The sequence below is a fragment of the Staurois parvus genome, unplaced genomic scaffold (genome assembly GCF_062004578.1).
Source record: "Staurois parvus isolate SC_StPar_1 unplaced genomic scaffold, SC_StPar_1.0 ptg001689l, whole genome shotgun sequence".
Taxonomy (NCBI): domain Eukaryota; kingdom Metazoa; phylum Chordata; class Amphibia; order Anura; family Ranidae; genus Staurois; species Staurois parvus.
In genome coordinates, this window is record NW_028319485.1 from 330,980 (window position 1) to 354,453 (window position 23,474).

General features: G+C 49.5%; 1 protein-coding gene across 1 annotated transcript in view; it reads left to right on the top strand.

The window, feature by feature from the left end:
- The window catches only part of LOC149434739 (uncharacterized), a 202,315-nt gene that overhangs the window by 162,058 nt on the left and 16,783 nt on the right, over nt 1–23,474 (top strand). The gene's annotated exons all lie outside the window — the stretch shown is intronic.

A 23,474-nucleotide genomic window follows, 5' to 3' on the forward strand; every position in this document is an offset into this window, starting at 1 on the left:
GCATTGTGGGGACAGTGGGGAGGACAGGGGGCATTGTGGGGGACAGTAGGGAGGACAGGGGGCAATATGGGGAAGAGTAGGGAGGACAGGGGGCAATGTTGGAGACAGTAAGGAGGACAGGGGGCAGTGTGGGGGACAGTAGGGAGGACAGGGGGCAGTGTGGGGGACAGTATGGAGGACAGGGGGCAGTGTGGGGGACAGTAGGGAGGACAGGGGGCAGCGTGGGGACAGTAGGGAGGACAGGGGGCAGTGTGGGGGACATTAGGGAGGACAGGGGGCAGTGTGGGGGACAGTAGGGAAGACAGGGGGCAGTGTGGGGGACAGTATGGAGGACAGGGGGCAGTGTGGGGGACAGTAGGGAGGACAGGGGGCAGTGTGGGGGACAGTAGGGAGGACAGGGGGCAGTGCGGGGGACAGTATGGAAGACAGGGGGCAGTGTGGGGGACAGTATGGAGGACAGGGGTCAGTGTGGGGGACAGTAGGGAGGACAGGGAGCAGTGTGGGGGACAGTGCGGAGGACAGGGGGCATTGTGGGGGACAGTGCGGAGGACAGGGGGCATTGTGGGGACAGTAGGGATGACAAGGGGTTGTGGGGTTGACAGGGGAACAATGAGGGGGTCTGCTGGTTCTTGTAGTTCCCCTGCATTCCGTCACTCCACACTTTTTTATATGAGTGATCCCAGTAATGATGAGTCATGCATACACCGCTGTTTTTGGGGTGACACTCCTTCCATGGTATCTGCTCCATGAAAGAGCCCCCCAACAATGCAAAAAAGCAATATGAGTCTGGTGTGGATATTAGGGGGTTAATCACACAAAAATGTTAAATATAGTATGAGGTCCCTGTAGAAAATCCATAGCGGACCCCCAATCCGAGCATGGAGCCAAGCTGGCCAGGGAAGGGAGTGCCAAGCATGTGGCCAAGCTGGCCAGGGAAGGGAGTGCAAAGCTGGCCAGGGAAGGGAGTGCCAGGCATGCAACCAAGCTGGCCAGGGAAGGGAGTGCCAGGCATGCAGCCAAGCTGGCCAGGGAGGGGAGTGCCAGACATGCGGCCCCCTCCTGAACCATATGAGGGGTACTCTGTATAGACCCTCACCAGTCCTCCTCCTGGATTCCTCTAGTCCTCCTTCTCTCCAGGAATGGCTGGGATGAGTCCTTTGGCTTTGAGTGACGGGAAGTGGAGACGTTCTCTTCCTTCTCATGTCCTCTTTACTCTTTCAGAGGGAAACGTTTCCCCACCAATGGAGAGAGATGGAGGGGAGTCTGAAGGTCTTCTCTGGAAGATCCCATTACATTCCACACCCAGACATGGAGATTCCTCCACATGGGAGGTCATGTGACAGCCAAGAAGATTCCCCATTAGAGAGGCCCCCCTCCCCCCACCACCAGATGGATAGAGACTAAGAATAGACAAAACTGGACACTACAGGCTCTACAGACACACTGTGTATATACTGTATATAATACCCGGGACACGAGGAAAGGGGGACGGCACACTGGGGACACCCACAGAGGAGTAGTATGTCCATTACATTGGTGTCAGTGGAGTAGTATGTCCTTACATTGGTGTCAGTGGAGTAGTATGTCCATTACATTGGTGTCAGTGGAGTAGTATATCCCTTACATTGGTGTCAGTGAAGTAGTATTTCCCTTAAATTGGTGTCAGTGGAGAAATATGTCCTTTACATTGGTGTCAGTGGAGTAGTATATCCCTTACATTGGTGTCAGTGGAGTAGTATATCCCTTACATTGGTGTCAGTGGAGTAGTATATCCCTTACATTGGTGTCAGTGGAGTAGTATGTCCCATACTTTGGTGTCAGTAGAGTAGTATGTCCCTTACATTGGTGTCAGTGGAGTAGTATGTCCCTTACATTGGTGTCAGTGGAGTAGTATGTCCTTACATTGGTGTCAGTGGAGTAGTATGTCCCTTACATTGGTGTCAGTGGAGTAGTATGTCCCTTACATTGGTGTCAGTGGAGTGGTATGTCCTTACATTGGTGTCAGTGGAGTAGTATGTCCTTTACATTGGTGTCAGTGGAATAGTATGTCCATTACATTGGTGTCAGTGGAGTAGTATGTCCTTACATTAGTGTCAGTGGAGTAGTATGTCCCTTACATTGGTGTCAGTGGAGTAGTATGTCCTTACATTGGTGTCAGTGGAGTAGTATGTCCTTACTTTGGTGTCAGTGGAGTAGAATGCCATTACATGACATGAGTGGTGTCAGTAATCAGTGCTGCGATTATATGACTTCCCTCTGCCAGTCCCGGAATCTGATCTCTCCCAGTCCCAGCCTGGAGAACGGGGTCTCTGTGTTTTCTCGGGCTGGGATGAAATGTGGTGTCAGGTGGAGGGGGAGGGGGTGGTAAATGTAGGAGGGGGGCAGCAGCTGTCCATGGCAGAGAGGAGGACAGACAGAACAACAGCTGCACAAAGTTCCCGGATCCAGAGCCGTGCAGAACATTCACCAGCTGATAGGAGGGGAGATCACTGACACCGAGGAGCACAGCAAACACATTGCCTTTTACATCCATTATTATTATTATTATACAGGATTTATAAAGCCCCGATAGTTGGCTCAGCGCTGTACATTACAGAGGGGACAGAACATGTGACAGAACAATACCAATACAATGTGATACATGAGGGGATCGAGGGCCCTGATCCTTGGAGCTTACAATCTAGGAGGGGGGGATGGTGGTACAGGAGGAGATAGCTGTGGGGGATGGGGTGGTAGGAGGAGTGGAGGAGGTCGGCAGGTTAGCGGGGGGTGGGGTAGGCTTCCCTGAAGAGATGGGTTTTCAGGGGGCGCCTAAAGGAGAGGAGAGTAGGTGATAATCTGATGGGTTGGGGTAGGGAGTTCCAGAGGATGGGTTAAACAAATAATCAAAGGTCCTCCTGCGCTATAAATGGAAGTAGAACCTCGCCTTAAGCTGCCGACACTCACCAACTGACACCTAAAACAGTGTAAATGACACCAATAAATAGTGTAACTCATAATAAATACTGAATACAAATATGTGACAATTCATAGAATACAACCTGAACCAATCACAATTCATACAATAAACGTCTTCATAGCAACAGTGTAACAATATATAAGTCGTGTCATACTTCTACTAAATATCCGTGTTCCATGATGGACACGCGTGTTCACACTGTAAATACATAGAACACGTGTGTAAACATGAACTCCCGTGCTCACACACCTACTGTATAAATAATGGACACGCGTGTTCACACTGTAAATACATAGAACACGTTTGTAAACATGAACTCCCGTGCTCACACACCTACTGTATAAATAATGGACACGCGTGTTCACACTGTAAATACATAGAACACGTGTGTAAACATGCCATCCCGTGCTCACACACCTGCTGTATACATAATAACGAGGTATTTATAAACCTTTCTATACATAAAGTGCTATAGAGCCAAAACAGTGCAAACAACTGTCCACTCTGTGCAACAATGATTGGGCCAAAATCTTCTCCTATTGGGGCTAGATTGCCTCCTCCCCTCCCCCAGTGACCCCTAGGGGCCAACACCCTGGATCCTTACCTCTTATGGGCCGCTTCCTTCCTTCAGTAGATCTCCTTGTGGGGCTCCTATTTGCGGTGATCAGCCAAGGTGTCTGTGAAGGACAATGGTCACCAATGTGACGGACTCTTTCCTTGCAGGAACATGCAGAGGTCCCATCTCCATAGTCCCCTTTAAATGTCGGCTTTCACAGATCTTTCTGCTCCTTCACTTCACAGCAGCAATATTTGTGTTCCAACACAGCGCAGCTTTGGGGTAGAACAATGCCAGCTTTACGTGGAAATGGTGTCCAACACAGACAGCGTGGAAGGTGTACATGGTCACAGCACTTACTGCCCTCGAAATACAGCCACGCCCTAGATTTCTATATCCAGAGGATGGGAGACACCCTGGGGAAGTCCTGGAGGAGGGCGTGGGAGGAGGAGACCAGGGAACTAGAGGGGAGGAGGAGACCAGGGAACTAGAGAGAAGGAGGAGACCAGGGAACTAGAGGGGAGGAGGAGACCAGGGAACTAGAGGGGAGGAGGAGACCAGGGAACTAGAGGGGAGGAGGAGACCAGGGAACTAGAGAGAAGGAGGAGACCAGGGAACTAGAGAGAAGGAGGAGACCAGGGAACTAGAGAGAAGGAGGAGGAGACCAGGGAACTAGAGGGGAGGAGGAGACCAGGGAACTAGAGAGAAGGAGGAGACCAGGGAACTAGAGGGGAGGAGGAGACCAGGGAACTAGAGAGAAGGAGGAGACCAGGGAACTAGAGAGAAGGAGGAGACCAGGGAACTAGAGAGAAGGAGGAGACCAGGGAACTAGAGAGAAGGAGGAGACCAGGGAACTAGAGAGAAGGAGGAGACCAGGGAACTAGAGAGAAGGAGGAGACCAGGGAACTAGAGAGAAGGAGGAGACCAGGGAACTAGAGAGAAGGAGGTCTTGTGAGGAGTGGAGTGTGCTTGTTGGGCGGTACTTGGATATTAGGTCGGTGATGTAGTTCGGGGCAGTATGGTGGATGGCTTTGTATGTCAGTGTTAGGATTTTGAATTTGATCCGTTGTGCAATCGGAGGCCAGTGGAGGGATTGGCAGAGGGGGGTGGAGGACACTGAGTGGAGGCCAGTGGAGGAATTGGCAGAGGGGGGTGGAGGACACTGAGTGGAGGCCAGTGGAGGGATTGGCAGAGGGGGGTGGAGGACACTGAATGGAGGCCAGTGGAGGGATTGGCAGAGGGGGGTGGAGGACACTGAGTGGAGGCCAGTGGAGGGATTGGCAGAGGGGGGTGGAGGACACTGAGTGGAGGCCAGTGGAGGGATTGGCAGAGAGGGGTGGAGGACACTGAGTGGAGGCCAGTGGAGGGATTGGCAGAGAGGGGTGGAGGACACTGAGTGGAGGCCAGTGGAGGGATTGGCAGAGAAGGGTGGCGGAAACTGAGCGGAGGCCAGGGAGGGATTGGCAGAGGGGGGTGGAGGACACTGAGTGGAGGCCAGTGGAGGGATTGGCAGAGGGGAGTGGCGGAGATGGAGCGGTTGGAAAGGTGAATGAGTCTGACAGCCGTATTCAGGATGGACTGAAGCGGGGATAGCCTGTGGTGAGGCAGGCCAGTGAGGAGGGAGTTGCAGTAGTCCAGTCGTGATATGATGAGGGAGGGGATGATCTGTTTAGTGGTTTCTGGGGTTAGGAACGTGCAGATTTTGTCTTAGGTGGGTGTAGACGAGGCGCTCGAGGAGTTTGGATGTAAATGGGAGCAGGGAGATGGGTCTGAGGTTATTCGGGTCATTGGGGTCCAGGGAGGGCTTTTTAAGTATGGGGGTGATGTGTGCATGTTTCATTGGTGTCAGTGGAGTAGTATGTCTCTTACATTGGTGTCAGTGGAGAAGTATGTCTCTTACATTGGTGTCAGTGGAGTAGTATGTCTCTTACATTGGTGTCAGAGGAGTAGTATGTCCCTTACATTGGTGTCAGTGGAGTAGTATGTCCTTACATTGGTGTCAGTGGAGTAGTATGTCCCTTACATTGGTGTCAGAGGAGTAGTATGTCCTTACATTGGTGTCAGTGGAGTAGTATGTCCCTTACATTGGTGTCAGTGGAGTAGTATGTCCCTTACATTGGTGTCAGTGGAGTAGTATGTTCCTTACATTGGTGTCGGTGGAGTAGTATGTTCTTACATTGGTGTCTGTGGAGTAATATATCCTTTACATTGGTGTCAGTGGAGTAGTACATTTCTTACATTGGTGTCAGTGGAGTAATATATCCTTTACATTGGTGTCAGTGGAGTAGTATCTATCTTACATTGGTGTCAGTGGAGTAGTATATCTCTCTTACATTGGTGTCAGTGGATTAGTATGTCCCTTACATTGGTGTCAGTGGAGTAGTATGTCCCTTACATTGGTGTCAGTGGAGTAGTATGTCTCTTACATTGGTGTCAGTGGAGTAGTATGTCCTTACATTGGTGTCAGTGGAGTAGTATGTCCCTTACATTGGTGTCAGTGGAGTAGTATGTCCTTACATTGGTGTCAGTGGAGTAGTATGTCTCTTACATTGGTGTCAGTGGAATAGTATGTCTCTTACATTGGTGTCAGTGGAGTAGTATGTCCCTTACATTGGTGTCAGTGGAATAGTATGTCCCTTACATTGGTGTCAGTGGAATAGTATGTCCCTTACATTGGTGTCAGTGGGGTAAGTATGTCCCTTACATTGGTGTCAGTGGAGTAGTATGTCCTTTACATTGGTGTCACTGGAATAGTATGTCCCTTACATTGGTGTCAGTTGAGTAGTATGTCTCTTACATTGGTGTCAGTGGAGTAGTATGTCCCTTACATTGGTGTCAGTGGAGTAGAATGCCACTTACATGACATGAGTGGTGTCAGTAATCAGTGCTGCAATTATATAACTTCCCTCTGCCAGTCCCGGAATCTGATCTCTCCCAGTCCCAGCCTGCAGAACGGGGTCTCTGTGTTTTCTCGGGCTGGGATGAAATGTGGTGTCAGGTGGAGGGGGAGGGGGGTGGTAAATGCAGGAGGGGGCAGCAGCTGTCCATGGCAGAGAGGAAGACAGACAGAACAACAGCTGCACAAAGTTCCCGGATCCAGAGCCGTGCAGAACATTCACCAGCTGATAGGAGGGGAGATCACTGACACCGAGGAGCACACCAAACATTTTGCCTTTTTACATACATTGGTGTCAGTGGAGTAGTATGTCTCTTACATTGGTGTCAGTGGAGTAGTATGTCCCTTACATTGGTGTCAGTGGAGTAGTACCTCCCATACATTGGTGTCAGTGGAGTAGTACCTCCCATACATTGGTGTCCGTGGAATAGTATCTATCTTACATTGGTGTCAGTGGAGTAGTACCTCCCATACATTGGTGTCAGTGGAGTATCTCTCTTACATTGGTATCAGTGGAGTAGTACCTCACTTACATTGGTGTCAATGGAGTAGTATGTCCTTACATTGGTGTCAGTGGAATAGTATCTATCTTACATTGGTGTCAGTGGAGTAGTATCTCTCTTACATTGGTGTCAGTGGAGTAGTATATCTCTCTTACATTGGTGTCAGTGGAGTAGTATGTCCTTACATTTGTGTCAGTGGAGTAGTATGTCCTTACATTGGTGTCAGTGAAGTAGTATATCTCTTACATTGGTGTCAGTGGAGTAGTATGTCCCATACATTGGTGTCAGTGGAGTAGTATGTCCTTACATTGGTGTCAGTGGAGTAGTATGTCCCATACATTGGTGTCAGTGGAGTAGTATGTCCCTTACATTGGTGTCAGTGGAGAAGTATGTCCCATACATTGGTGTCAGTGGGGTAGTATGTCCTTGACAACCACCGGGCCAGGGTTGTATGGAAGAGGCCCTTGTCTCCATTGGTTTGGTGACACCATCCTCATGTTGAGGTCATTTGGCCTGGTAAGCCACTGTGGGGCCCCTCCTAACCTTCCTATCAGATCTATGGGTATGGTATGGATTTGGGGGGAGGTGGTATGGATTGGGGGGGAGGGGTCCTGCTGCAGCCGGTTCCATACATTGTACAGATGGGGGACTTTTCAGGCAGTTTAGGGGACCCCCCTCCCATCCCCCCCAGGAATGAGGTTTAAAGGAATATTTCATTTTTTTTACTTTTAGTGATGAAGACTGATTGCCCCTTTAAGAACAGTACTTTGTGACAACATTTCCCTGATCCCTGTCCTCGAGGGCCCCCAGGGGCCCCAGACCTCTTTTATGGCCAATACCTGACATAGAAGCCTTCACCATGGGCACAGGTCAGGTGCAATGCTTTGGCCAATCACAATCGGGTCAGGGCGCAGTGCATTGTGTGGCGTGGTTGGCCCTCACCGATCACAAGGAACATCCAGCCGGACACTATAGTAGACCCACCAAACCTGGGTGTGTAGACAGCAATGTCTCCTCTGTAGTGATGGGCTGACCTCCCCCGTAGTGATGGGCTGACCTCCCCCGTAGTGATGGGCTGACCTCCCCCGTAGTGATGGGCTGACCTCCCCCGTAGTGATGGGCTGATCTCCCCCGTAGTGATGGGCTGACCTCCCCCGTAGTGATGGGCTGACCTCCCCCGTAGTGATGGGCTGACCTCCCCCGTAGTGATGGGCTGACCTCCCCCGTAGTGATGGGCTGACCTCCCCCGTAGTGATGGGCTGACCTCCCCCGTAGTGATGGGCTGATCTCCCCCGTAGTGATGGGCTGACCTCCCCCGTAGTGATGGGCTGACCTCCCCCGTAGTGATGGGCTGACCTCCCCCGTAGTGATGGGCTGACCTCCCCCGTAGTGATGGGCTGACCTCCCCCGTAGTGATGGGCTGACCTCCCCCGTAGTGATGGGCTGACCTCCCCCGTAGTGATGGGCTGACCTCCCCCGTAGTGATGGGCTGACCTCCCCCGTAGTGATGGGCTGACCTCCCCCGTGTTCACTTCTCCATGGAACGTTCCACCCTAATGAACGATCCACCACCAATAGTATAAAGAGAAAAAGGTGCAGCGCTAATAATGTCAATACTACTATATTAATATCAATATCTAAAATACAAAAGTTATTATGGATATATTAAACGTCCCGGAATCACACAAAGAATGCAAATTCTGTCGTGTCTCCTTTTTTCAGGATAATTAATCCACAGGTAACCAGGAAATGAGTGAAATACGCACTTACCAGAAGTGCGTTCAATAAACGCATGAAGAGAAAATTCCTTTTTTCATCAAGTGCGTCAGGGTCCTTTGGTCTCAGGTTAGGCTGCACTCTCACTAGAGATCCCTCCTGGCCGGATTCCCTGGTTCACTTCTGGGGTCCCTCCTTAGGTTTGGTTTATCTGGGGTTCCTCCTTAAGTTTGATACCTCTCGGAGTCTCTCCTTAAGCTTGGTACTAGCAGGGTAATGATCATAGAGAGCAATAAGGGACATCCCATAGCGTGATACTGCATAAAAAAGCTTTATTTCCAAATATATATGAAGTAAACAGGCAAAAGTACTGACCGCAAGAATAAATGTTGGGCACCTGCGGTGGCTTAGATGTCCATGTGCTGTAGCCCCCCTTGACGCGTTTCGTGCGATGCACTTTGTCAAAAGGGTCCAGGGCTTACAGCATGGACATCCTCTCCCTCCTATTTATGTCTAAGAATGGCAATCACGCTGTATAGCGCCCGCGATCCACCACCAATCTCCAACTCATTGCAAGTCTATGGGACCACAACTTGTCCATTCACAAGGGCCCATTGTGGAGGTGAATATGCCAGTTATTGGCCATGAAAGGGGTGCGGGGGTCCCCACATCAGGGAAATTGGCTTCCAAAAAGTAACATTTTGATAGGAGCAGTACATTAAAAAAAAGATAAATCCCTTTAAATATCATGCCGGGGGAGGGGCTAAACTACCCGTGACTATGTATCATCTGTACAAAGTATGGATTTTATTTTAAAAAAAAAGGTTAGGAGGGCCCCCCAATCCATTGCAGACCCAATAGGTGTGGTAGGAAGGTTAGGAAGACCCCCCCCCAATCCATAGCAGACCCATTATGTGTGGTAGGAAGGTTAGGAGGACCCTCAATCCATAGCAGAACCATTATGTGTGGTAGGAATTCTAGGAGTGCCCCTCAATCCATAGCAAACCCATTAGGTGTGGAAGGAAGGTTAGGAGGACCCCCAATCCATAGCAAACCCATTAGGTGTGTTAGGAAGGTTAGGAGGACCCCCAATCCATAGCAGACCCATTGGGTGTGGTCGGAAGGTTAGGATCACCCCCAAATCCATAGCAGACCCATTAGGTGTGGTAGGAAGGTTAGGATCACCCCCAAAACCATAGCAGACCCATTAGGTGCAGTAGAAAGGTTAGGAGGAACCCCCCAATCCATAGCAGACCCATTGGGTGTGGTCGGAAAGTTAGGAGGGCCCACCAATCCATAGCAGACCCGTTAGGTGCGGTAGGAAGGTTAGGAGGGCCCCCCAATCCATAGCAGATCCATTAGGTGTGGTCAAAAGGTTAGGAGGGCCCCCCAATCCATAGCAGACCCGTTAGGTGTGGTAGGAAGGTTAGGAGGGACCCCAATCCACAGCAGACCCATTAGGTATGGTAGGAAGGTTAGGGGGACCCTCAATCCAGAGCAGACCCATTAGGTGCGGTAGGTAGGTTAGGAGGAACCCCCCAATCCATAGCAGACCTATTGGGTGTGGTCGGAAGGTTAGGAGGGCCCCCCAATCCATAGCAGACCCTTTAGGTGCGGTAGGAAGGTTAGGGGGACCCCCAATCCATAGCAGACCCGTTAGGTGTGGTAGGAAGGTTAGGAGGGACCCCCAAATCCACAGCAGACCCATTAGGTGTGGTAGGAAGGTTAGGAGGGACCCCCCAATCCATAGCAGACCCATTAGGTGTGATAGGAAGGTTAGGGGGACCCCCAATCCATAGCAGACAAATTAGGTGTGGAAGGAAGGTTAGGAGGACCCCACCAATCCGTAGCAGACCCATTAGGTGTGGTAGGAAGGTTAGGGGGGACCCCCAATCCATAGCAGACCAATTAGGTGTGGATGGAAGGTCAGGAGGACCCCCCCAATCCATAGCAGACCCATTAGGTGTGGTAGGAAGGTTAGGAGGGACCCCCCAATCCATAGCAGACCCATTAGGTGCGGTAGGAAGGTTAGGAGGGCCCCCCAATCCATAGCAGACCCATTAGGTGCGGTAGGAAGGTTTGGAGGAACCCCCCAATCCATAGCAGACCTATTGGGTGTGGTTGAAAGGTTAGGAGGCCCCCCAATCCATAGAAAACCTATTGGGTGTGGTTGAAAGGTTAGGAGGCCCCCCCAATCCATAGCAGACCCGTTAGGTGTTCTAAGAAGGTTAGGAGGGCCCCCCAATCCATAGTAGATCCATTAGGTGTGGTCAAAAGGTTAGGAGGGCCCCCAAATCCATAGCAGACCCATTAGGTGTGGTAGGAAGGTTAGGAGGGCCCCCCCCCAATCCATAACAGACCCATTAGGTGTGGTAGGAAGGTTAGGAGGGCCTCCCAATCCATAGCAGACTTTTTAAGAAGCCAGGACCCTTTAGGCCTTGTGGGACTTTTAATGGGAACCCCACCCCTAAATAATGGGGGGAGCGAGGGCACCCACCCTCCCTGTGGCAACGTACCCTCAGCATTGGGATGGTGTCCCCAAACCGATGAGGACAAGGACCTCTTCCCCACAACCCTTGCCTGGTGGTTGTGGGGGTATGCTGTTGGGGGGCTCATTAGTATCAGGGTACCCCTTTAAATAAGGGGGCACCCTGATGCTGCCCCCCCTTGGGAATGAGTAAGGGGTGAAAAATAAAGACTCCAGACTTTGAACAATTCCTTTATTGAACAAAAATCACAACAACAGTTTATGACGAATCCTTTATTAATAATAAAAAAGACAAAAAATGTTTCCATCGTCAGACGACGCCCACTGACCCACCCAGCACTCGCTGCAATGCGACAACAGGTCTGACATTTGGTGGTCAGATGTCAAGAAATAGGTGTGGCTAGCGGTGACGTGGGCTTTGTCCGCTGCGGTGGAAGGAGAAGTATGATCCGGGGTGACAGAGGAGGAGGTGGATGAGGATGGCTGACCTCTCCCCTCCCCCACCTCTTCTGCATGTTCTGGCTGAATAACACGGCCAGCAGAGGAAACAAAGGCCAGGCGTGCCCTGCCTGCAGAGGATGCACCATGTCCACCACCACCACTTGTCACAGTGGGTACACAGGCTGCCCGCCCTCTCTGAGCTGCCTGGGAGACCCCGCCTCTCCTTTCTGACATGATAGTGACTTTTTGGGGGATTTTTATGACTTTTTATCTCAGAGTGTGGGATGGGAATTTGGTGCTCGGGTGCAATACGTCTGCGCTTGGTGCGCTATAAACCCTTTTATTATTGTTCGGGGGAACAGCATTTATGGGGAATTTATTTTATTGCTGCTGTAAAATAATGAAGAAAACCCCAAAAACCCGACTGGTGACACCGAAGGAGGAGCCGCAATTCTGGGGAAATGTTTGTAGAAAAGATAATAGAGCGATCGCTAAATGCAGTATATGAAATTACAATGATATATATTCAAATGAATGAAAAGCAGCCGGCACTCGGGGTATAGGTCACAGTCCCAGAATCACAATTGCTAAAATATTAGTGCAGCGCTAAAAAATGCATGTCATAAATTCCATAAACGCATGTGTGAGTAAAGTGCTGAAAGTGCAATATTAATAGAACTAGTTCAAGATGACATAAAATGCAATAAAATACGTTCATCAATGGGTACACCCCTGAGGAGGTGTTATTACACGAAACGCGTTGGGTGGAGCCCTATTGCTGACCTCTAGCTGCCGCTACTGGTGAGCGGCGGCCATTTTGGTACTTTATTAATTTATGTATTTATTTTAGTACTCCACATGGATACGTTTTTATGTTACTTCCTATTATTACCTTACATCAAATACTACACTATAAGCACCTTTGTGGCTCCTGTGGCTGAGCTCATTCCCCCCAGGACCACCAGGCACCCACCCTGACGGATGGACGGATGGCCCCGTAGCTGTCAGCATACCGCTGCACCCCCAGATGTGCCATGTATTCTAATCAATGCACATTATAATTGATGGTCTGGTGAGTGTACGTCCGTCCCGGGGGGGGATTTCCTTTTACAAGCTTTTACACCGTTACTCTTCCCGGATAACGTCACGGCCAATCATAGGCATCTCTTCAGCTGATATCTTTGCACAAGAGACGTTTTATATTCACAAATGCTCTGATGAACTTCTTTTATTGCATTTTATGTCATCTTGAACTAGTTCTATTAATATTGCACTTTCAGCACTTTACTCACATATGCGTTTAAGTCACATGCGTTTATGGCATTTATGACGTGCATTTTTTAGCTCTGCACTCATATTTAGAAACTGAAGAAATGTTGTATCTATCAGCTGGTGAATGTTCTGCACGGCTCTGGATCCGGGAACTTTGTGCAGCTGTTGTTCTGTCTGTCCTCCTCTCTGCCATAGACAGCTGCTACCCCCCTCCTGAATTTACCACCCCCCACCTGACACCACATTTCATTCCAGCCTGAGAAATCACTGAGACCCCATTCTCCTAGTCCGATCCCACCGTACACACCATGATAATATCGGAGGAATGAGCGTTCAGTTTCTGCATGCTGGTCTCATATGGGAAATAAAGAGATCACTCAGCCAATGGAAATTCCCAGAAGACAGAACCCAACTTGGGAAGTGATGTCATGTGTTGTATTTCCGGATGGAAACTCGGCTGATTAACCCAGAGTCAGAAGCCAGAAGAGAGGAGGTACCCAACCAGAGAGGAGGAATCCAACCAGAGGAGAGGAACCCAACCAGAGAGGAGGAACCCGACCAGAGAGGAGGAACCCGACCATAAGAGAGGAACCCGATCAGAGAAGAGGAACTCGACCAGAGGAGAGGAATCCGACTGGAGAGGAGGAACCCAACCAGAGGAGAGTTATCAGCGGAGCTCCACTTCCATCTCCAGAACAGAACACCATCAGCCAGGTATTAATTTCCCAATTCACCCCACTAACCCCCGTCCACCCCTCTGTCCCCCCACTGCCTCCCATCAACCCCTCTGTCCCCCACAGCCCCATCCACCCCTTTGTAACCCCATCCTGCCCTCTGTTCCCCCACTATCCCCCTGTGCACCCATTTGTCCCCCACTGCCCCTCTGTACACCCCATTGGCCACCTATCTGCTCCCTGTCCTCATCTCTGTCCTCCCTGTCCTCCCATCTGTCCCCCCACTGCTCCCTGTCCACCCCTCTGTCCCCTCACTGTCCCCCTGTCCACCCCTCTGTCCCCTCACTGTCCCCACAGCCCTCCATTCACCCCTCTGTCCCCCTACTGCCCCCTGTCCACTCCACTGTCCCCCCATTGCCCCCATCTACCCACCCATTGCCCCCCTGTACCCCCACTATCCCCTGTCCACCCCTCTGTTCCCCCACTGCCTCCCTGTCCTCTCCTCTGTCCCCCCCTGTCCACCCCTCCATCCACCTACTGCCCCCGTCCCCCCCTCTGCCCTCCCACTACCCCCTGTCCACCCGTCTGTCCCCCCACTGCTCCTCATCCACCCCTCTATCCCTCCACTATCCCCCTGTCCACCCCTCTGTCCTCCCACTGCCCCCCCTCTGTCCCAACTGTCCCCCTGTCCACCACTCTGTCCCCCCACAGCCCCCCTGTCCTCCAACTGCCCACGTTCATCTATCTGTCCCCCACTGCCCCCCTGTCCACCCCTCTATCCCTCCACTATCCCCCTGTCCACCCATCATTCCCCCACTGTCCCCCTGCCCCTCCCTCTGTCCTCAAGTCCACCACTCTGTCCCCCATCTGCCCCATTCATCTATCTGTCCCCCCACTGTTCCCCTGTCCACTGCTTTGTCCCCCCACTGTCCCCCCATCCACCCCTTTGTTCCCAAACTGCCCCTGTCCACCTCTCTGACCCCCCACTGCCCCACTGTCCACCCAACTGTCCCCTCACTGCCCCTACTGCCCTCCATACACCCTTCTGTCCCCCAACTGACCTCTGTTTTCCCCTCACTGCCCCTCATCCACCCCTCTGTCCCCTTACTGCCTTCCTGTCCACCTCTCTGTCTCCCCACTTCCTCTCCACCCCTCTGGCTCCCCATTGCCCCCCTGTCCCACCACTACCCCCGTCCACTCCTCTATCACTCCAATGTCCCCCAGTCCCCCCTCTGTCCCCCACTATCCCTCTGTCTCCCCCCACTACCCCTCTGCCCCCCCCTTCCACCACTTTGTCACCCCACTGCCCCTCATCCACCACTCTGTCCCCCCACTGCTCCCCTGTCCCCCCATCTATCCCCAACTGACCCCCTGTCCACCGCTCTGTCCCTCCACTGTCTCCCCATCCACCCCTCTGTCCCCCCACTGCCCCGTCCACCCCTCTGTTCCCCCACTGCCCCCTGTCCACCTCTCTGTCCCCCCTCTGTCCACTCATGGCCCCCATCCACCCCTCTGTCCTCCTACTGCCCCCGTCCACCCCTCTGTCCCCCCACTGCCCCCTGTCCACCTCTCTGTACCCCCCTCTGTCTGCTCATGGCCCCCACTGCCCCCCATCCACCCCTCTGTCCTCCTACTTCCCCCCTGTCCATCCCTATGTCTCCCCACTGCCCCTGTCCACCCCTCTGTCCAACCACTGCCCCCCTGTCCACCCCTCTGTCTCCCCACTAAGCCCTGTCCACCCCTCTATCTTCCCACTGCCTCCCTGTCCTCCCCTCTGCCCCCTCTGCCCACCCCTCAATCCACCTACTGCCCCATTTCCAGCTTTTCTCTGTGTTTTCAGAATTCCCCACCATGTCATGCCTCTTTCTATGCTTTCAGATAAAGGTGACCCAGTTGGTGAGAACTTTTATGGGGCTCTCAGGGTATGCCCACCCCCCTGTCAGGGGCCCCCACATTGGTTCCTGGACTCACCCATTCCTCTCTTACAGTGGGAGCAGGAGGTGATCGGGGAACATCCTCTCCCTGATCGCTCTGCGGGTAATGAACCCTGAAGTCACTTGTATCACTTCCAGGATCACAGCTGTAATTTCCTGGCTACTGCAGCTGCGGATGCAGCTAATCAAGCACAATCTGTGGTTGATAAGCTGCATTGGAGGGCAAGGGAGACATTGGGGGTCCAATAGACATCCAATGTCTCCATAAAGAGGACCTGTCACCTGCTCATGCTACCACATAGCTGACTTGCTAAGCCCTGAGTAAACAAAAAATAAAATATATGTTAAAAAATGTTGAGTCTCCGGCATTCACCCGTGTCCACATCACGATACAAATGCCCAGCGTGTATGGAGACATACATGGTGTCACACATGTGAGGTGTCAGTGCACACATCAGAGGGACATGAAGAAGTCTAGGACCATCATACATGAGGATGACCTGTAAAGGCTTTTAAAGGGTGATTTGTGGTGAATGTTTGGAGGCGATAGTTTTGTGTGATTACCCAGGCAGATGAAGTTCTAAGGATGGACATGTTTGGTATCTACTTACTCCATGCAGCCCCATCTTTTATATTTCACCAACAAATTGGGGATTTTATTGTGTTTGCACTAAAATCATTTTGTTGTATTTTTTTCCTGAAAATTTGGGTTTGATGAAATAGCCGAGCAAATATTGTGCGCCATAAAAAGTGTGACTGCTGCCTCTTCATTCTTCAGGGTCTCTGCTTTCCGAGAATAGAGAGCTGATTGGTGGGTTTCCAGTCATTCATAGTAAACAATGGCGGCTGATGCAATCTTTCACGCCGCACAATATTTGCTCGGCTGTTCATCAAATGCGTATTTCCAGGAACAAATACAATGAATCTTAGTGACACCAACACAATATTTCTCCTCATTGTTAGGAAGATAGAAAAGATGATGTGATGAGCAAATAGATACCAAACGTGTCAAAGCTGAAAATTGTGCGTACCCAGGAGAGAGTGAGAAACTGCAGTACCTAAAATCTTCCATAGGTGGCACTTTCAAAGCTTTTCCAGGTCATCAGTTTAGAGTTTCCCTTGAATAACACCCAAGAATTATTGGTGTCAGTCAGATGTTGTCGGCGATACCTCACATGTGTCACACAATTGCTGTTTCTGTACACATGTGTGTCCTATGCGCATGCTTGCATTCACATGTGATGAGCACCAAGGACAGGTTTGCTTTACACTTTTTTAATTATTTTTATTGATTTTATTACAATTGGATTTTTCATAAAAAATTTTCATTTAACTTTATTACTATTACAAGGGGGATAACAAGAACATTTATAAATGGACCTCGGCAGACGAGGGGTTAATGAATGAGGTGAAGTCCTGCTGACCTCCATCATCCAATCATTGGCACGCAATCTGCAGAGTCATAGTTCCTCACAATCACTATGATGGGGAAAGCTTCTCTGAAAGGTGCAACTTCCCTTGTCTGCCTTTTGTACCCCCCCTCCCCCCCTCTGTCTGTACACTGAACTGTCCGTAATGCAGCTCTGGGGCCCGCTAATGATCCAGCACAGCTGACATACATGACATTTCTAATACCCCTCCCCCTCCTCTCCCACCATGCTTACTACAGACCAGCAGTCTACAATATCCCTCTGCACCCCTCCCCCCCCCCCTGCACACTGACACAGGAGGGGGGATGGTGAGGGACAAGGCAGGGGGGAACATGTTCTCATGTAAGATGACTGGATGAGAATTTGAGCTTCACACGGCCAGGATTGGACTTAGGAAATAAGATGTTTAGGTTTCATTATTTCACAGATAACAGACAGAAATACTGAGCAGACACAATGCACAATGGAAGATGATTTTAATAAAAGGTAAAAATGTTTATTGAATGTTGCAGAAGGAACAATGTGCAAGAGGTATGGAGGGAACTGGGGAAAAGTCTCCTATGACAGACTGTATCCAGAATATAAATGGGGTTCAGATCACCCATGAAACTGGGGGTACTAAGCGTCAACTGTAACAAATATGTAAATGTGCAAATGGTCAAACTGCCATCCAACAAGAGAGGCCTCATAGTGGAGACTAAACAGAAGGCAGCTTCTTCAGGAGAGGTGAAGAATCAGCCTTCTTAGATCCTGAGATTCGCAGGGAAGAGCATGCTGTATTTCAGGCCCTTAGGCTCCATTCACATCTGAGCATAGCATTTTTTCACATATTTTACAATTGTAGCATGTTTTTATACAGCGTTTTTAGCCATTTTTGAGCTTTGGCTTTTCTGTGTTTTAGTTTTCCCATCAACTTTTAGTGTTATTTTTTTTTTATTATTATTATTAGTATTAATGTATTATTATTTAGTTTTCTGTTAGGGTGAGGGGTAAGATTAGGGTTAGGATTAGGATTAGGGGTTAGCGTTTGTGTTGGGGTCAGTATTTTATTTCTTATTTCTTCTTATTAATTTATTTATATTATTTCATTTATTGTTTTCTTTTTTTTCTTTCTATTTATTTTTTTGTAAAGGTGGTAATAATAATAATAAATGTAAAATAAATACACAAATACATTAACCACTTGCCCTCCAAAGGATTTACCCGCCATAATGACCACTCCTATTTTTGCTACTCAGCGCTGCACTAATTCAACTGACAATTGCGCGGTTGTGCAACGCTGCACCCAAACTAAATATCCGTCCTTTCTTCACACAAATAGAGCTTTCTGTCGGTGGGATGTCATCACCTGCGCGCTTTTTAATTTTCAAGCTATAAACAAAAAAAGACCAAACGTTTTGAAGAAAAACAATATTTTTTACTTTTGGCTATAAAATATATAAAGTAACCTCAAAGTTAGTTATAAATTTCAGCCAAAATGTCTCCCGCTCCATGTTTATGGGAAAAGGACCCCAATCAGTGGATATTGATTGCTTTGTGTGACCGTTATATCGTCTGCAGACTATGGGGAGATCATGGGGTGTACACAGCTTGTACTTCTCACTGCACAGCACATTTCTGGGGGAGCTAAGATACCAGGACACCCCCGAATACCAGGACACCCCCAATACCAGGACACCCCCAATACCAGGACACCCCCAAATACCAGGACAGGACAAATACCCCCTAATACCAGGAAAGGACAAACACCCCAAATACCAGGACAGGACAAACACCCCAAATACCAGGACAGGACACCCCCAAATACCAGGACAGGACAAATACCCCCAAATACCAGGACAGGACAAACACCCCAAATACCAGGACAGGACAAATACCCCCAAATACCAGGACTGGACAAACACCCCCAAATACCAGGACAGGACACCCCCAAATACCAGGACAGGACAAACACCTCCAAATACCAGGACAGTATAAACACCCCCAAATACCAGGACAGGACACCCCCAAATACCAGGACAGCACAAAAAAAAACCCAAATACCAGGACAGTACAAATACCCCCAAATACCAGGATAGTACAAACACCCCCAAATACCAGGAAAGTACAAACACCCCCAAATACCAGGAAAGTACAAACACCCCCAAATACCAGGACAGTACAAATACCCCCAAATACCAGGACAGGACAAATACCCCCAAATACCAGGACAGGACAAACACCCCAAATACCAGGACAGGACACCCCCAAATACCAGGACAGGACAAACACCTCCAAATGTCAGAACAGTACAAACACCCCCAAATACCAGGATAGTACAAACACCCCCAAATGTAAGGACAGTACAAACACCCCCAAATACCAGGATAGTACAAACACCCCCAAATGTAAGGACAGGACAAACACCCCCAAATACCAGGACAGTACAAAAAACCCCAAATACCAGGACAGTACAAATCCCCCCAAATATCAGGATAGCACAAACACCCCAAATACCAGGACAGGACTCACTGCACAGCACATTTCTGGGGGGCTAAGATACCAGGACACCCCCAATACCAGGACACCCCCAATACCAGGACACCCCCAAATACCAGGACACCCCCAAATACCAGGACAGGACAAACACCCCAAATACCAGGACAGGACACCCCCAAATACCAGGACAGGACAAATACCCCCTAATACAAGGACAGGACAAACACCCCAAATACCAGGACAGGAAAAACACCCCAAATACCAGGACAGGACACCCCCAAATACCAGGACAGGACAAATACCCCCAAATACCAGGACTGGACAAACACCCCCAAATACCAGGACAGGACACCCCCAAATACCAGGACAGGACAAACACCTCTAAATGTCAGAACAGTACAAACACCCCCAAATACCAGAATAGTACAGACACCCCCAAATGTAAGGACAGTACAAACACCCCCAAATACCAGGACAGTACAAACACCCCCAAATACCAGTACAGTACAAAAAACCCCAAATACCAGGATAGTACAAACACCCTCAAATACCAGGAAAGTACAAACACCCCCAAATACCAGGACATGACAAATACCCCCAAATACCAGGACAGGACAAACACCCCAAATACCAGGACAGGACACCCCCAAATACCAGGACATGACAAACACCTCCAAATGTCAGAACAGTACAAACACCCCCAAATACCAGGATAGTACAAACACCCCCAAATGTAAGGACAGGACAAACACCCCCAAATACCAGGACAGTACAAATCCCCCCAATTATCAGAAAAGTACAAACACCCCCAAATACCAGGAAAGTACAAACACCCCCAAATACCAGGAAAGTACAAACACCCCCAAATGTCAGGATAGTACAAACCCCCCCAAATACTAGGACAGTACAAACATCCCCAAATGTCGGGACAGTACAAACACCCCCAAATGTCAGGATAGTACAAACACCCCCAAATACCAGGACAGTACAAACACCCCCAAATACTAGGACAGTACAAACACCCCCAAATACTGGGACAGTACAAACCCCCCAAATACCAGAATAGACCTCACACTATGTTTTATATTTTTGTGTGATTAACCCCCTAATATCTATACCAGACTCAAAGTGTCTTTCATGCATTTTTGGGGGCTCTTTCATGGAGCAGATGCCATGGAAGAAGTGTCACCCCAGAAACAGCAGTGTAGACATGACCCGTCATTACTGGGGTCACTCATATACAAAGTGTGGAGTGACAGAATTTAGGGGAAATACAAGAATCAGCAACACAACTCATTGTTTCCCTGTCAACCCCACAACCCCTTGTCCTCCCTACTGTCCCCCACACTGCCCCCTGTCCTCCCTACTGTCCCTACACTGCCCCCTGTCCTCCCTACTGTCCCCCACACTGCCTCCTGTCCTCCCTACTGTCACCCACAATGCCCCCTGTCCTCCCTACTGTCACCCACAATGCCCCCTGTCCTCCCTACTGTCCCCCACAATGCCTCCTGTCCTCCCTACTGTCCCCCACACTGCCCCCTGTCCACCCTACTGTCCCCCACACTGCCCCCTGTCCTCCCTACTGTCACCCACAATGCCCCCTGTCCTCCCTACTGTCACCCACAATGCCTCCTGTCCTCCCTACTGTCCCCCACACTGCCCCCTGTCCTCCCTACTGTCCCCCACACTGCCTCCTGTCCTCCCTACTGTCACCCACAATGCCCCCTGTCCTCCCTACTGTCACCCACACTGCCCCCTGTCCTCCCTACTGTCCCCCACACTGCCCCCTGTCCTCCCTACTGTCACCCACAATGCCCCCTGTCCTCCCTACTGTAACCAGCACTGCCCCCTGTCTTTGGATGCGCGAATCAAAATTTTTCCTAAAATGGCGGCGACATGTGCGGCGACGGAGCGGGGATCTCTGGGAAGGCGCGCAGACAAGGCGCGCTGACCCATAATGCATTCATTCATGACATGTGATCGCATTAGCCAATCAGCAGCCAGCCAGCCAGCCAGCACTGTGTAATGGTCGAGCTATAAATTGCGGCCATTTTAGAATTCTCCATTAGCCTCCAGTCATTCAAGAGAGGCAGACCTGTCTGTGTAACAGAATCATTACTTAGGGCCACAGAACCATTACTTAGGGCCACAGAACCGTTACTTAGGGCCACAGAATCGTTACTTAGGGACACAGAACCGTTACTTAGGGACACAGAAACGTTACTTAGGGACACAGAACCGTTACTTAGGGACACACAATCGTTACTTAGGGACACAGAACCGTTACTTAGGGACACAGAACCGTTACTTAGGGACACAGAATTGTTACTCAGGGACAGACACAGAATTGTTACTCAGGGACAGACACAGAATTGTTACTCAGGGACAGACACAGAATTGTTACTCAGGAACAGACACAGAATTGTTACTCAGGGACAGACACAGAATTGTTACTCAGGGACAGACACAGAATTGTTACTGAGGGACACAGAATTGTTACTCAGGGACAGACACAGAATTGTTACTCAGGGACAGACACAGAATTGTTACTGAGGGACACAGAATTGTTACTCAGGGACAGACACAGAATTGTTACTCAGGGACAGACACAGAATTGTTACTCAGGGACAGACACAGAATTGTTACTCAGGGACAGACACAGAATTGTTACTGAGGGACACAGAATTGTTACTGAGGGACACAGAATTGTTACTCAGGGACAGACACAGAATTGTTACTCAGGGACAGACACAGAATTGTTACTCAGGGACAGACACAGAATTGTTACTGAGGGACAGACACAGAATTGTTACTGAGGGACACAGAATTGTTACTCAGGGACAGACACAGAATTGTTACTCAGGGACAGACACAGAATTGTTACTCAGGGACAGACACAGAATTGTTACTGAGGGACAGACACAGAATTGTTACTGAGGGACACAGAATTGTTACTGAGGGACAGACACAGAATTGTTACTGAGGGACACAGAATTGTTACTCGGGGACAGACACAGAATTGTTACTCAGGGACAGACACAGAATTGTTACTCAGGGACAGACACAGAATTGTTACTGAGGGACAGACACAGAATTGTTACTGAGGGACACAGAATTGTTACTCAGGGACAGACACAGAATTGTTACTCAGGGACAGACACAAAATTGTTACTCAGGGACAGACACAGAATTGTTACTCAGGGACACAGAATTGTTACTGAGGGACACATAATTGTTACTGAGGGACACAGAATTGTTACTCAGGGACACATAATTGTTACTCAGGGACAGACACAGAATTGTTACTGAGGGACACAGAATTGTTACTGAGGGACACAGAATTGTTACTGAGGGACACAGAATTGTTACTCAGGGACAGACACAGAATTGTTACTCAGGGACACAGAATTGTTACTGAGGGACACAGAATTGTTACTGAGGGACAGACACAGAATTGTTACTGAGGGACACAGAATTGTTACTGAGGGACACAGAATTGTTACTGAGGGACACAGAATTGTTACTCAGGGACAGAATTGTTACTCAGGGACACAGAATTGTTACTCAGGGACAGACACAGAATTGTTACTGAGGGACACAGAATTGTTACTCAGGGAAAGACACAGAATTGTTACTGAGGGACACAGAATTGTTACTCAGGGACACAATTGTTACTCAGGGACACAGAATTGTTACTCAGGGACAGACACAGAATTGTTACTGAGGGACACAGAATTGTTACTGAGGGACACATAATTGTTACTCAGGGACAGACACAGAATTGTTACTCAGGGACAGACACAGAATTGTTACTGAGGGACACAGAATTGTTACTGAGGGACACAGAATTGTTACTCAGGGACACATAATTGTTACTCAGGGACAGACACAGAATTGTTACTGAGGGACACAGAATTGTTACTGAGGGACACAGAATTGTTACTCAGGGACACAGAATTGTTACTCAGGGACACAGAATTGTTACTCAGGGACAGACACATAATTGTTACTGAGGGACACAGAATTCTTACTGAGGGACACAGAATTGTTACTGAGGGACACAGAATTGTTACTCAGGGACACAGAATTGTTACTCAGGGACAGACACAGAATTGTTACTGAGGGAC